The sequence below is a fragment of the Podarcis pityusensis genome (genome assembly GCF_964106645.2).
Source record: "Podarcis pityusensis genome assembly, chromosome: 1".
NCBI lineage: Eukaryota > Metazoa > Chordata > Lepidosauria > Squamata > Lacertidae > Podarcis > Podarcis pityusensis.
Window position 1 is genome coordinate 84,952,230 of NC_138028.1, and position 14,786 is coordinate 84,967,015.

Here is a 14,786-nt window from a genome sequence, read left to right on the forward strand (position 1 = left end):
TGATTTTGTGGGGCAAGGTACTCACACAGGCCACAAGCTCATGCCCTGGACACTGGTGTAGATAGGAACACAGATGGGACTACTTTGGCTGCAGGATTCTAAGATGCTGCCTATATGATCTTGACCAGTGGTGGCTGACTCCAGTCTTGGGAAGTCTATTTAAGTTCCTATAAAACTAAGAATGGAAGGACGGACAGTCATCTGTGAATGGATGATTCTCTATGCTATGAGATAATCCTCCATTAAGATAGAACAAATGGATAATGTAACAAACAAAAATGAGACATTAGTAGAAATGAGACAAGTTTGAATCTGAATTGGGGCAATATGAGCACTGTACACTTTTTTCTTTTTGATGACCTAAATGACTAAAGCAAAGAAAATGCTGCACAGGATTTAATGAGCAAATTATGGAGTGATTACAAATAGTGTTAATGGATTGAAGCTTGAGCTAAATGATCTCCTGGGGTTTCCCTTTCAACTCCATGGTTCTATCATTGTAAGACTTTTAAACTGATTAAACCAGTCAGACTGCTGGAGATTGTGTTAATGACCCAGGCAAATAACTCCTTTGTTATAAAGATGGCTGGTCAATAGCTCTAGCCTGTTCTGAGTCTGGAAAGAAGGAAGCCTCTTTTCCACTTCACCCATGGGGATGGGGTGTGATTGGTGTAAGCAGGGGGCAGGGTGGACAATAGATTTGGAGAGACAGAGGGTTAAAGAGCTAGATTGGCGCTGCATAAGTTTTTGAAGCACATGTTGTGTTCTTAAGATGTCAATCTCGAGCTATGCTCAGACTATATTGTATATTTGTAAATGCCTGTAAGTTGCCAGTGACCTAATTCCAAAGCCCCCATAGCAGCTTATCCACAATAAATTAGAAACTGATTCAGATTTTTCTTGCTCCTGGGCAACTATTTCAGTCAGAAATAGAATGTTTCACTAAATGTGATCAGGCTGGGGCATTAATTTTTTGTAATAAATTTAAAATAGCTATTATTATTATACCCTAAAATTGGTTTAATTCACCTACAAAATGCAGAGAGAATGCAGAGAATGTTTTGAGGTCTAAAACAGTGCTTCTGTTGGATTCCCATGCTGCTCAAGACCCAGGAGTATAATAATACCTTACATTGGGATTACCTTACAAAGAGGCAGTGCAGTGACTCCTATGAATTTTTGTCCAGAGAAGGCATCAGGAGGAGACATCACCAACCCCTTCCCTTTAAAAGGAGTTTAGACAAATTAATGGTGGACACGGCCATAAATGATTACTAGGCATTTTTGTGGGGACACAGGGAAGGGTCTTCTTGGTGGCTGCTCCCAGATTGTGGAACCCCTTCTCTTAAAAAATTTGACTGGCTCCCTCCTTGTTGTCCTTCCACTGGCAGGTGAAGACCTCCTTGCTCCAATGAGATTTAGGAAATTGACTGCTTTTAATGAAAGGGCTGGTGTGCTGTTTTTATCATAATTATTTGTATGTTTTGAACAGATTATATATATATATATATATATATATATATATATAGTTTTAATTCTGTTAATGTTTAATTGTTTATAATTTTTTGTTTTTAGCAACTCTTGTTTTTCTCTGTAAGGCATCTTGAGTTTTGCCTGGGGAAAAGGTAGGGTATAAATATTATTATTATTATTATTATTATTATTGTTATTATTACTATTACTGTGTATTGCTTCCAGAATCTGAGGTTGTATCCTTCTGATTACCAATTGCTGGGAATTGCACATGGGGGGGGGGGGAATGCTGTTGTGCTCATGACCTGTTTCCAGGCTTCCCATAAGCACCAGAAAAGCAGCTGTGAAAAAAATGGGACTTTAGCCTGATGCAGGAGGGCTTTTCTTATGTTCTTTAGAAGATGTGTTCTAGACCACCAGCAGGCAGACTTCAGCCTTGACAATATCTTTGCACTGAGTTCTGGTAGATCCCCGTCTATCTTCTGCCCACTCCTTCTAGACTTTTCCTCTGCTTGTTGGTCCTGAATAGGCGTCAAGATGCTCCAGTGGTTTCCATTTAAAATATTCCAGTATTTCTGTTATGCACATAAATACCTTAATTTTTGTTTATTACTTTTTTAAAATGTCTAAAGCTATCAAGAACATTAATTCCTTTATGCACAACCTCCTCTAGCATGTCTTAGTGACAGGACATTAATGGGAGCAAACCATGTGTTTGTGTCAGTGGTGACCCGTCTGCCACACAAGCAACTTTCTTTTGGCGAACGGGATTTGTTGACTTGGGAGAAGCAGGAGTTTGCATTGCAACAATCCTGCTGCAGCCGGGACCTTCGTCCGATCCCCGCGAGCGTCTCTGCAGCTCTTACGAGGTGTGAGTCAATCGCCTCCCTCCGCTTGCATAAATTCTTGTCTCGCGTGTTGAGTCTGCAAGGAGCGTTTCAGTCCTCGGCGTGCCTTTCCCTGGTAGTTTCGCCGCGCAGAAAAATGCTGCTGCGTCCGTGGTACGGCAGCAGGAGCCGTTGGGGATCCTGCTATTGCTTCCTCTGCTGCCTGCCGCGCTTTGGTTCTGATGCGGAACAGATTGTTGAGGGCAGCAGAGCTAGCAATCTGAAGCGCAGCTTGATCGATCGCCGTGACTTGGGATTTCTGCTGCAAGTGAAGGAAGGAAGAAGCTCCTCTCGAGACAACTTGCTCGGTGGGCAGCACGAAAACGCACACAAAAGCCCACGGGGGCGCGCGCGGGGCTTGGAACCTGCAAACTTCCCATTTTCCACTCGATGAGGAAAAAAAGCGGGAAGCAGAGATACAGCCGCGCGGGCGGGGCGCGTGTACGTGAGGAAAACTGCCAATTATTTTTAACCAGTGAGGCTGTTTTTCTGGCATACGGCCACCCAGCAGCCGTGGACACGGCCCCAGCCAGCGCCCTAGCTGGCCTTTTAGCCGCGCGTGGTGGGGCAGGCGAAGGGGGGAGCCAATACACCGCGACGTTTTCCCGTCAGTCGCCTAACGGAGCAGCGCGCGTTTTTGCAAGAGGCGGGAGGAGCCAAGGCCCGGCTTCCCTCCCTCCCAGTCATTTGCCCGGGGTATCCCAGGCGACTCCCGCCTCGCCGGAGCAGCACGCTGCCAGCCTGCCTGTGGCAGATCTCCCTCACAGCTTGGCGTTCACCGTCGCGCCTCGAGAGAGAGAGGAGATTCTGGCGCCTTTTCCCACTTGTGCTCGCCCGCCCGCCCCTTTTTGCCTTTGCTTGTGGCTCCTGCGGTTTGGAGCGCGCGCGGCGCTTTCCCTGCTCCTCCTTCTCCCTGGAGCGCCTCGTCCAAGGGCTGCTGTGCCTGAGGAGAAAGCGACCTCACACACTCTCGCCTTGCAGCGGGCGCCGCCCGCCTTAGGGGAGCGGGTGAGGGTGGGGGGTTGTTTTGGGGAGGAACGGAGAAGGACTCCCTCTCAGCCTCTGGGCAACAGCAGCAAGAGGCAGGTACCAGCGGCGGCTGCTGCTGCTGTGCTGGGCATCGCCAGGTGCCGCTGCTGGCGCTGGCCTGGGGGGGCCGCTGTGCTGCATTGCAGGGCAGGCGCCTCCTCCCCCGCCCGCCCGCCTCCCCCCCTTCCCTCTGCTCCCTCCCCGGAGGGAGCAGGGCTATCTGGGCCGGGCAGCAGAGCTGTCCCTGGGCAGGAATGTCCCTGCACGCCCAGATAATGTTATTTATATCGCCGGCTGGCAGGGCGGCTCCGCTCAGCGCTCCCAGGACCACCCGGGCCCCCGCGGGTCTCTGTCTCGCCGCCGCCCCGCGCTCTGTGCTGCTGGTGCCCCAGGCAGGTGAGTCTGACCAGGGAGAGACGCCGCTTGGCACCTGGAGCGCACGGCGAGGGATGGAGTCGGGCAGGTGGTACCAGGCTCGGGCTGCTGGAAGAGGAGGAGGTGGGGAGGGGGAGGTCGCGATGTCGCAGGCATCTGCCGCCCCAAGCAGGCGGGGTTCTTATAGGAGCGAACGGATGTTGTGGCGGTGAGGAACACCGACGGGGGGAATTAAGAGAGGGGAAGGCTTGCAGTTCCTTATTGCCGCCGCCCCCCACCTTCTCCGAGGCTGACAGCCAGGGGGTTGGCGTTGGCCCACTGAGAAGAGAAGTTAAGATTCTCGGCTGCCCCCTAGATCCGAGCCAAGGTTGCTGACGGGAAAGGCGCGGGAGCGATGGGGCTGAGGAGAAGGCAAAGTTAGGAGTTTGCGTGTGCGTGTGAATCTGCCTCTTACAAGATTTTGGAACTGTCCCATTCCCAGCAGCGTACCTGGAAGTGGAATCTCGAAAGGGAGCCTTTGTGGTGGGTAACCTTTCCCAGACACCTAACCATGTCTCCTTCTCCCACGCACTGTTATGTTAGGGGTGTCGATGTCAGGACTTGGGAGACAGCATGCCTGCTTGAATTCAGCTGTGCTCCTACCGTTCCCCCCTGCAAGGTGTCTTGTAGTGCCTTCAAGACAATAAATGTCTTGTGCTACAAGACTTTGTTGCTTTTGCTGCGTACAGTAGAATAAGAGGTCCGCCCCCTCCCGGATTTGCCTCTTGCATACTTGCCCCCTGGAACCTGTTTGGGCGTGTGATTTATAGCTTGCTAGTGCTTCCTTTTGTATAAATGTATGTCCCAAACCTGGAAAGGAGCACTAGGTGATGCAATATTATATTGTCCCACACATTTGTAATACTCAGTTAATGGGATTCAGCATTGGAACATCTCTGTTTTGGGGAGATCCTATGATAGAGGAGATGTGTGGGTCGCATGGGTTGATGTAAGCAAGTTGTAGTAGCTTTGTATCATTTGTTGGGTGCAGGCAAGTCATTCAATTTTAGAAAAAGTGTGTTTGTGTTTACAGGAGTAAAGACAAGGTAAGGACAGAGCCTTCTGTGCTGATGTTACATAAAACCAGTAACGATTAACCTGTATTTTTTTTTTGCACAGGGCAGGACTCTCCATTTAACTTCTTACCTAAATAGCGAGCTAGCATTTCATGTGCTGGATTTTTTTAGCCCTGGAATTTGTTTGTCCTCACAATAAGCATGTATAAGCAAACTGAAGTTGCAAGTTATATCCCTCCACATTCTACAGAAATCATTCTATAGCTCATACATTCTGTCACAAGGGCATAGCAAAGATGTCATGAACCAAATCTGATTTTAAAGTTTTTGCCATTTTTCTAGATTTTAAAAAAATGCACTTTGTTTATGTCACTGCTTTGTAGAAAAATCTCCATCAAGTGGTATATAAATATTATGAGAGAAATAAATAAAGAGATGCATAATGATGCAAGAGGCTGAAGCCTTAAACGTCATCTTGGGATCTGCATTGTTTATGTGGGTTAATGTGGTTGCTGTACCTACCTATCCATATAGATGTGGGCTTGTTTGTTCTGAACAGCTTTAGGCTTCAGTTTGGCACCTTCAGTGTTCAGAACAGCAGAGGCTTGAAACTGACAAATAATGGACGAAGAGTATTTTACTTGCTTGGCCTGCAGGGGAACCTTGGGCTGCAACTTTTGTCTGCTCATATTTATTGGTGTGACAAATACAGTTAGTGTAGACTATAAGACTGTATCAGTTTAGATGCCAAGCAGTTCTCAGTCTGCAAATGGTATGGTATTGCAATTCCTATTTCTTAATATAGTAATCTTTCACTCTAGGATTTCCTTCCTTCTTTCTTTTAAGTAAAGGTAATTAGAAAATAATAATAATAACTATTGATATAAATAATTGTATGCATGTGGTTATAAACAATGTATGCAGAAACTTTGAATATGAGAGAATTGTGTGATACGCTTTGTGGATGTCTCAGGGATTTCACTGCATGTTTACTTTGAAGTATTTGCTGGGAACAAGTTTAGGATTGCAGCCTTGGACTGTGATGTCATAGGGGAAATCATCAGTGACATTGAGGAGGACTTGTTCCCACCTAAATGTGATTGGGGATAAGAGTTTGGGCATACACCATTTAATGCATTGTGTTAATTGAGCTTCTGCTTGTTATTTCTGTGGTGTGTGTGTGTGTCTGTCTGTCTGTGTGTGTGTGTGTACAATTCATAACCACATACAAAATAATCTGTAAAAGCAGGGATGAACAAAGTCTTATTTTCTGTCTGTCTGCCTGCCTGCCTGCCTATTAGCATTAACTCTCAGTTTTATGGCTGCATTATATATGTATCCTTTTCCAACACACACACACACACACACACACACACTTTTCATACCTACTCATTATCTGTGGTCAGAGTCATTAATTATTGTTATCACAAAACTTATAAAATAAATATCTTGTCTGGGACTTAGTCAAATATCTATACTGAAAAAGGCAATGTAAGTGTTTCTCTCCCAGTCTCCAAAAACATGTTCCTTCTGTTGAGACAGTAGCAAGGCTGTTGCTATTTTCCCCCTATCTGTATTGATAAAGAAAAAGGTTTGTGTGATATTCAGTGCCTGATTTACGGTATGTATAATCTACACTATCCGTCTGTGGAAAAGACAACTGTTATTGTTTGGTAATACGTTAAAACCCCCCGATTTGACTCCTTGCTATCTCTGCAAATTGTGCATCTTCTCCGATGTGTCAGAAATATAGAGAAGGGGTAGAAATATAGAGACAAAAGATATGGGACTTACAAAAAAATACCCTTGCTTTTCTTAGCCTAAATATCTGTTAACCGTTGCGGGCTGTGCTATTATTAGCTTTCTCTCTCTCTCTCTCTCTCTCTCTCTCTCTCTTGTACCAACCAGTTGTGTATAATGTGCCTAAAAACATCCTATTCTTAGTTCTTATGCTTTGTTCTTCATTGTGTTGTATCTGCAGTCTCTCTACAAACCATTCGCAGTGCCCAGATCAACCTCCTTCGCCAGCCCATCTTGTGCTCCCTCCACAGTAAGCATCAAATCTGCCTGTGATCCCATCTGTCTTGTGGCATTGCCTAAATAAGCTACCTCAAAATTAGCCTGGGATTTTTTCATCCGTATCTTCTGCTTTTCCATTTGTGCCACCATTGTTTGTGTATAATCTAAAGGACTGACACACAACTGCCCTGTGCCAGACATGGTGTTGTGCTGACACTATCCATGGCCCTTTGCAAATGGCAGGCACATCAGGAGTTGAGCAATCACACTGCCTTGCTTCTTCCAGTGGTGCTACTGTAACTGGGATGTGGAGCAATTTTGACAAATTCTGTGGCATTCTTTCACTGACTGGTGGCTGTTGTGATTGGAGGGAGTTATTGGTATTAGAAGATTGAGATGGGACTAAGGTCTATTTCGTATGTGACTTATCCTCTACTCAGAAGAAAATGCTCCATATAAAGTATCCTTAAATAAGAAAGTACTCAGGTATGTAGGTTAGGGTTGGTCAGCAGCATCACATTCTCAAATAAGATAGGGAGCTGCTTTATATCAGGGCAGACTATTTGTCCATCTGGTTCAGCGTAGGCTGCAGTGGCTCTCCAGGGCTTCAGGCAGACTCTGCCACCTGAGGTTTCTTAACAGAAGATTTCAGGGATTGTCTGGAGATCATCTGCAGGCAAAGCATGTGTCTTTCCCATTGAGTTGTGGTTCCTCCCCTTCCTTTAGGAAGCTCAGTGCAATGCATATAGTTTACTACCATATCAGTCTAAACCCATATTGGTAAGATACCAACTCATATCAGCTTTTTGAGGGGAGGAGTCGGCTTGCTTTTTTATTTTTTATTTTGTACTGAACATGTTGAAATTCTTGTAAGGCCTGTCTAGTCTCATCTCATACGTTAGCCTTGACGTGCCATGCAACCATCTATCAAGGAACTATTTCCCCAAAGTTGGAGATGACTGGCATGCTAATATAATAGTATGTTTCATACAAGTAGATGCGATTTGTGTCTGTTCTGTTTTATGTCACCTTGGCAAATATTTCCTGAACCGGGACATGAAAGGATATACTTATGGCTTTCCTTTGATTTTGTTATGACTTAAGTTTGTATGTTATTGATGGTGGTAGCGGTGGAGAAATCACATTTGTTGCTATAATAGTACTCAATAAATACATTATTTTACTGAAATATTCTGAATACTGTTTTTCATAAGTTAGTGAACAATCTAGATTAAATACGGTAATTAGAAGTTACTATGCAGTTTGATTCCCAGGCTAGCCCTGAAAAGCAATGAAGGAACTGAACCTGAATTTGACAGACTATGTCACTGTTTCCCTAGCTGGACGTTCTTGCAAGTGGGTGTTCTTTTCATATGGAATGCATCAACTAGTGAAATGTTGTTAACACAGGGGGAAAAAATCTGGAGGAAATGTGTTTTCAGACCAAATACAGGTCCTAGCCAATATGTTTTATACTGAAATTAGAGCTGGAGAATATGCCAACTCCGGCTGAAGAGCTGCATCTGAATATGGCTTGATCTGCTCAGGTTGTTTTCTTTTGTCTCCTGATCTTAGGGTTCAGGAGACTGGCCCTAAAACCTTATGTTTCCATACTGATCCATGTGCTGGAGCGTACTGTCTAAGCTGGAACTCCTTCACAGATGCTACAGTGTGAACTTTTACTGAAACTGTGAAATAGCTGGGCAAATAATATGTTACGTACCTTTTCTTCTGCGTTCAAAGAAGAATTGTACAAAAGGATTGTGAGGCTATATTGTTTGAAATTTTGAATTCTTAGTGAGTTGATACAAGTGGTCTGAATCCAGTCCAACATATTTAGTGTGATAAAGCAAGAAGCCCTTCATTATTGGCTCACTGTTGTACAGTATTTGGTTTTTAAAGTTGCCCAATCTGATGCTAGCCAACACATCCATTCCTTTAAGTGCTGTGTGCTTTTTCTTACTGGAGAATCCACACCTGATTCACTCTGTCCATTGTAGAGCTGTTTTGGCATTCAGTGGTATGTGAAATAATAATAATCTTAAAAGCAGGGGAGCCCTTTCCAGCATGGGCCAAACTCTATGTAATGAGTTCTCTCCTTTAATAATAATAATAATAAAAATACAGTTAGATTATTATCAGAGCAATAAACATATTCTATAACAAACTTGGGGTACCCCATCGGAACATAGGAAGCTGCCTTATGCCAAGTCCGACTATCACTCCATATAGCTCATTACTGTCTACACTGACTGGCAGTGGCTGCCCAAGGTTTCAGACACTCCAAACCTTAACTGGAGATTTAACATGGGACCATCTGTGTGCAAAGTGTTCCCTCTGAGCTGGAGCCTTTCCCTGAGTCATCAACATGGATGGGAGTCCTGTGGTTGGAACTCTCTCATTTTTTTCTTGAAAAGAAGCGGAGTTTTTGTGGTTGTAACAAAAGGAGAGAAGGCCAGGAAGAACGGCTGGCAACCTTCCTTGCGCAACTGCTGCATAACAGCCAATTGTTGGCCAATTGTCTCTTAATTTCCCAATAGTTGCTGCCCCCACTGCTCTGTTTCAGACTTACAGCTTCACATGGGAGGGACACCTGGGGTGCTCAAAGAAGTATTGGTGCCTGCTGTCCTGAGACAAACACCCTGTATTTCCGAGCCAGTTCCCTCTGTTAGCATCCACATCCAACTGCCTCCCCATGAAACCCACTCTTCTTTCCTAGTAGCACATGTGGTAAAATTACCGGAATTACCGTGTTTGGCAAAACCACACTTCAGACCCCAGCACCCAAATTATATTAGACTTTTTATTAAGAATAAACAAGAGAAGGTAAGAAGACAATTGGACAAAACAGAATGAAAACAAATGGAGCTGGGTGACTCAAGCCTGTCTGCTTCTATGTGAATTACTCACAACAAGGTGTTTTCATCTTCTCAAGAGTACAGCTGTAAGGAAAGTCAGTTGCAGGTTTTCCAGGGGTCACTGGGGGATCAAATGTACCTCTGATCTGGAAGGGATGCCTCATGCATTGTCTTCAGTGGCACCTGCTCCTTTTGATTAATCAGGACCCATGTGATATTTGGAAGGTACCTAGTGTGACACCTTTGTGTGTGGGGGGGGGTTGTTGCTAGACATTGGGGCAGGCATAGATGGCTATCTCTTGGTGGAAATCTGTCCTGAGCTTTTCCAAATTTCTTGCCAGACCATGCTTTTCAAGAGGTTGGTGGATTCAGCAGCTAGCAGTATACGTGCTGGCCTTACTTGAGGAAAATGGAGGGGAGAATGACCAGTGGCAAGATTAGGACTTCAGTTTGTGTGTGTGCTGCAGCCCCAATCCAAATTTCCCTCTGAAAGTGCTGTTGGGTGCAAAGAGGAAGCCTTAACAAGTAGACAGTGTTCATATGTTTCCCTCTTTATAGTTAATAGCATTCTTGGGAAGAGATTAGAATAAATACAGGTTCAGATAGTTAGATCCCTTCCCCCCACCACATCCCAAATCCAAATTGCCCCACACCCTGTGACTACTTTTAAAGAAATTGGAGGGGGGGGGCGTTGAGGGAAACTCCAGCCACAGAACCCTCATGTATCATAATATACATATTTTAACTGCTAGCTTTCATGAGCCTCATGTAAGATTTCTAATCTGTAAGCACTAGATGTCACTTCCCTTGGTAGAACTTGAGTACAGAAAACACACATTAACCTCATCAATGGGCTGAGCTTCCTAATGGAGCCCAGCACAACTTGTGTTCCATAAGGTCAAACACAGCCCACCAGCCTTGAATTGTATCCTGGCAAATGATTGGCAACACTCCTCTTCCACATCCCCAGACAGGCTGCAAAAACAGGTGGTTTACTGCTTCTGGTGGGATGGCATACATAGATATTGAGCTGTGTCAGTGTGTGGTTTGATGGGTCATAGATTAATCCAATTTACTATATATATGAGAGAGAGAAGTGGTTTTGCACTGGACAGACAAAATAAAGGTTTTTGTTTTTTTCATTTGCTGTTGTCAGACTTAACTATTGTAGCGCCTCTTCTGTAATCTCTCCAGTTTTCCAGTTTCTTTTAAATGTGGAACACAGAACCCTGTGCAATATTCTAGAAGGAATCTTGCCACTGCTGTAAACAATTAACAGGGGTAAATTGTTTTATGTTCTCATTACTCGATGTTAATACAACCAGAGACCATATTAGTCTCTTTGGCTATACCACAGCATTGGAAACTTGCATTAAATTGCTTGTCCACTGTAAAATCATTTGAAGAATTACCTCTGGTGTTGTAAATTCCCAGATGCTACCCTTCCTTAATTAATCATCTTTGTGGATCTTATTGATGATTTGCTGCAACACAACTATGTCGTTTTGCAGGTTTTTGTTTGTGCGTATGTGTGCACACATGATTCTCTTAACTGTTATGTCTAGCCTAATAAAGAGACAAATGGAAAGGTAAATCTTGAGTTCTTAATCTTCAGTCATGCCTCATAAGACGAATTTGGTGTAGCATTTTCAATCTTGAAACAGGTTTTGAATTCATGGGAATCAAAATTTATTCTTTTTAAATGCAGCTCCTCTAGTTAAGGATTGTTTTGGGCATTACTTAGCAATATCCCCAAAGGGTTCACAATATGGAGCTTTCTTCATGGGTTCCTCTCATAGAGTGATTTTTTAAAGCTACATTTCTATCAGCATTACCTGTCTGTTCTCATACCACACATGAACTTGAATTTGAAGGTCTCTTCTATAAGCAGAAGCACTCTTTCTAGCCTCAATGAAGAACATGGCATGAGATCAGAAGTCTGTGTGACTTTGCACAAGCTCTTTCTTCAGACCTTGTTACTGCTCACTGTAGAGTTTACATCTTGTATTCTTCACCATGTTGCTCATACTCTAACACAACCCTCAATACATTGCGGCCCTACACCGTGAGGAGTCTGCTAGCACTTGTTCAAGAGCTTTCAGAACACCACTATCAATATTTTCTCCTTCTGCTCATGGTTCTTTGGACCCAAAGTATATGTTTCTTTCAAAGACAAATCCAGGAGCGATTTTTGAAATATTCAGTTTCAAATTAAATTCTGCAGCAGAGTTTTATAAGTCATATTAGTTTGCATAATTTATTTTGAACATAGAAGTTTAATTCCTTTACAGAATCAAGATATGTTATTATGTATGTTGAGTATTCATCCTGAATCATTTATGGGAGGTTAAATTACATTGCATCAAAGCAAGTGTGATACCACATGCTGTGAAGTTAGGGATTTTTAAATAATAAAAATCCTTCTGTTAAATTGTAGCTCACCTCATGCCAAAGGTTCACGGCAGGCAGCAATATATAAAAGTAAAAATAGGTTTATAAAACCATCCAATTAAATCAAGTAGCGACCTTCGTTGACTAGTCTAACCCTTGACTATCTCAAATGAGCTGATACTAAGAACGAAAGAAAAACACTATTCTTGAAAGAACCAGACTTGGATTTTCTTTTTCAGAAGAAGTTGAAGAGCAGCCACCCAAAATGCCTCTTGATGTGCTCTTGCAATTCTAGCTTAGTATACGGGTGGTAAACCTAGGAGGTGTGTTTGACTGAGTTTAAAAATCATAGTGAGACATCGGGGTGGAGTTTTTGAGCATACTGACACCGGCCTAGGTCTCACCAGTTGTTCGTATCATTCTGTGCTATGGAATCTGTTGACCTTGATGCATGTGGACCCTAAATTAAAAGAAGACAGGCACACTTGACTCCAGGAATGGAATTCTAGCCTCTCCGAAAGAGATTTGGACATGTAATATAAATTATGAGAGATGGCAGCACTGAAATTTGTGAGATGGTTGTGTGTGTACGGGGAAATTTCCAAGGCATTTTGTGTATGTGTGAGAGAGATGCTGTTTTGTTTTATGTAATTCATCTATTTTTAGTGTAAGATGTATGCGGAGCATTTGTGTTTGTTCCACGCTGTTGCAGATTAATTGACACAGGACACTCCAGTCGGTGTGCCTTTTTGGAATGTACTGTATGTAGGTTAGAATTACAATATCCGCTTTGCAGTTTGTTTGCTCCTGAGAAAGTGTTTTATGTATTAACAGGTCTTAGCCCAATGCTTCCTTTGCTCACTACTCCTGCAGCTCAAGAGGGATTATTTGCTAAATTACTGCTCCCCTTGGCTTTACTTTGCAGTAGGGCAGTGTCACTGCCATGATGGATGAGTTAATATAGTCAGGAAAAATTAACTGATTTTTAATAGGACAGGGGAGAGCATAGTAGTTCAGAGGAGTTTTGAGACTACCTTTGTTTCATCCAACCCTTCACCATGGAGTAATTGCTTTATCTATGTTCCTGCTTGCCCTGTCTGACCAAGCTCTGTGTCTGTTAATTAATTTGTTTGTTTCATTTGTAACCTTTCCTTCCTCCAAGGAGCTCTGAGTGGCATTTTTAAAACTTTGAACTGCCCGCTGATTTTGGTTGAAAGAGACTTGCCCAAGGCCACCTAGGGAGTTTGATAGCTGAGCAGAGATGAGAATAATACTCTATTCACTTTTCTGCACTTCCTTTTGGCTGAAAGGAGAGGGAGCCCTGTACTCCAGAGGAGATGACGGTCTAATAGTGCATTTATATTGATGTAGTAAATGTAGCATGTGGCTTTGATATGAAACTACACAAATGCAGAGAGGGAGAGATGGCAGCACCAAACAGCATGACAACACTTCTAGACCAGTGCCTGCCAAATTTAAAGACACAAGCTCTGCAGGACGACATAGTCTTAATTAATTCCCAGCTTAATTTTGTTCAATAAAACTTTTAATTCCAGATGGGAGTCAAATGTGCCCCTTGGGGTGTAAGTGCCTGTAGTATAGCCTGTGGTGCTATGGAATTCTGTTACACATGCACACAGAAACTCTGCTACAACGAGCTTTCTGCCCAGCACGATCCCAGAAGCTATAAATCACTGTGAATGACAATAATGCACAGTGCAATCCTATGCAGAAATCCTATACAGTCAGAAATAAGCTCCATTCAGTGAAGCAGGCCATACTCCCAGGTAAATAGGTATACAGTGCAAATCCTATACTGTTCAGAAACTCTGTGGGACTTTCTTCCAGATAAGTGTGTGTAGGATTTCAGGCAGACTTCCTTGCTTTGTTCACCTTTAAGTATTTTTCAGTATTCTCACCTAAAAATGGAGTGTCCTTGTTATACAATTCAAAGGCTGCTTCCAAGATTGGTATGATTGGAGTTAGCTAGTAATTCTCTTCCATTTATGCAAGGAAAGTGCAGAAGCAAGAGCTACATAACATCATTGGACAATTATAAGACAGTAGTAAAGATCGGGAAAAGGGTTGCACTTTACAGCTGAACTTATCACAGTGAGCACAAAAGGTGCTTGGAATTCAGTTTTCTTTTTCTTTTTAATGAGTCCATATACTAATCCCCATAAAATAAAGTCATTGTATCCAGGTTGCATTTTCCATCTGAGGCTGTCTGAAGTTGCTTTTTTAAAAAAAATCTTTTGTAGAAAAGAAACGTTTTTCAGACCTTTGAGCTCAAATGTATTAAAAGTGGCACCACTTAAATTTAGCCAGGTTTTCTCTCTCAGAAAGAAAGACCAAAACTTTAATGTCTCTTTGGAGAAGCAGGTCCATAAACTGCTTTCATGCAATTGAAAAAGTGTGACACATGTATAAACCAATCTTCCAAACCCCATTTTTCTTTCATTGTGAGAGCTACTCTTTCTAGTGGAACAAACAGGCTGTACCAGCACACAATGACAATCAGTTAGTGTGGTTGAGATCCTGTTTAGCCATTTTGTAGCTCTTGAGCCCAATCAGTTATTTAAAGATTTGTCTTAAAAAAAAAAAAAATTAAAACCCCACTCTCCAGCCAAAACTGATTACCAGGGCAGCTTCCAGATCACTATAAACAAGGCTGTTTATACCCTTACGTTTAGAGCCTA

At 43.1% G+C, this 14,786-nt stretch overlaps 1 protein-coding gene across 6 annotated transcripts in view; it reads left to right on the forward strand.

Moving 5' to 3' along the window:
* Positions 1–3,619: 3,619 nt before the first annotated feature.
* The window catches only part of SPTB (spectrin beta, erythrocytic), a 97,012-nt gene continuing 85,845 nt past the window's right edge, over positions 3,620–14,786 (forward strand). For 2 of the 6 annotated variants that reach the window (XM_081003286.1, XM_081003284.1), the window contains exons 1-2: positions 3,620–3,785; positions 6,801–6,869. The gene's annotated coding sequence lies outside the window, so the exon portion shown is untranslated. Of the gene's footprint in view, positions 3,786–4,173; positions 4,287–6,800; positions 6,870–14,786 lie in introns of those variants that run through there. The other 4 variants (XM_081003289.1, XM_081003288.1, XM_081003287.1 and 1 more) reach the window with 3 other exon arrangements.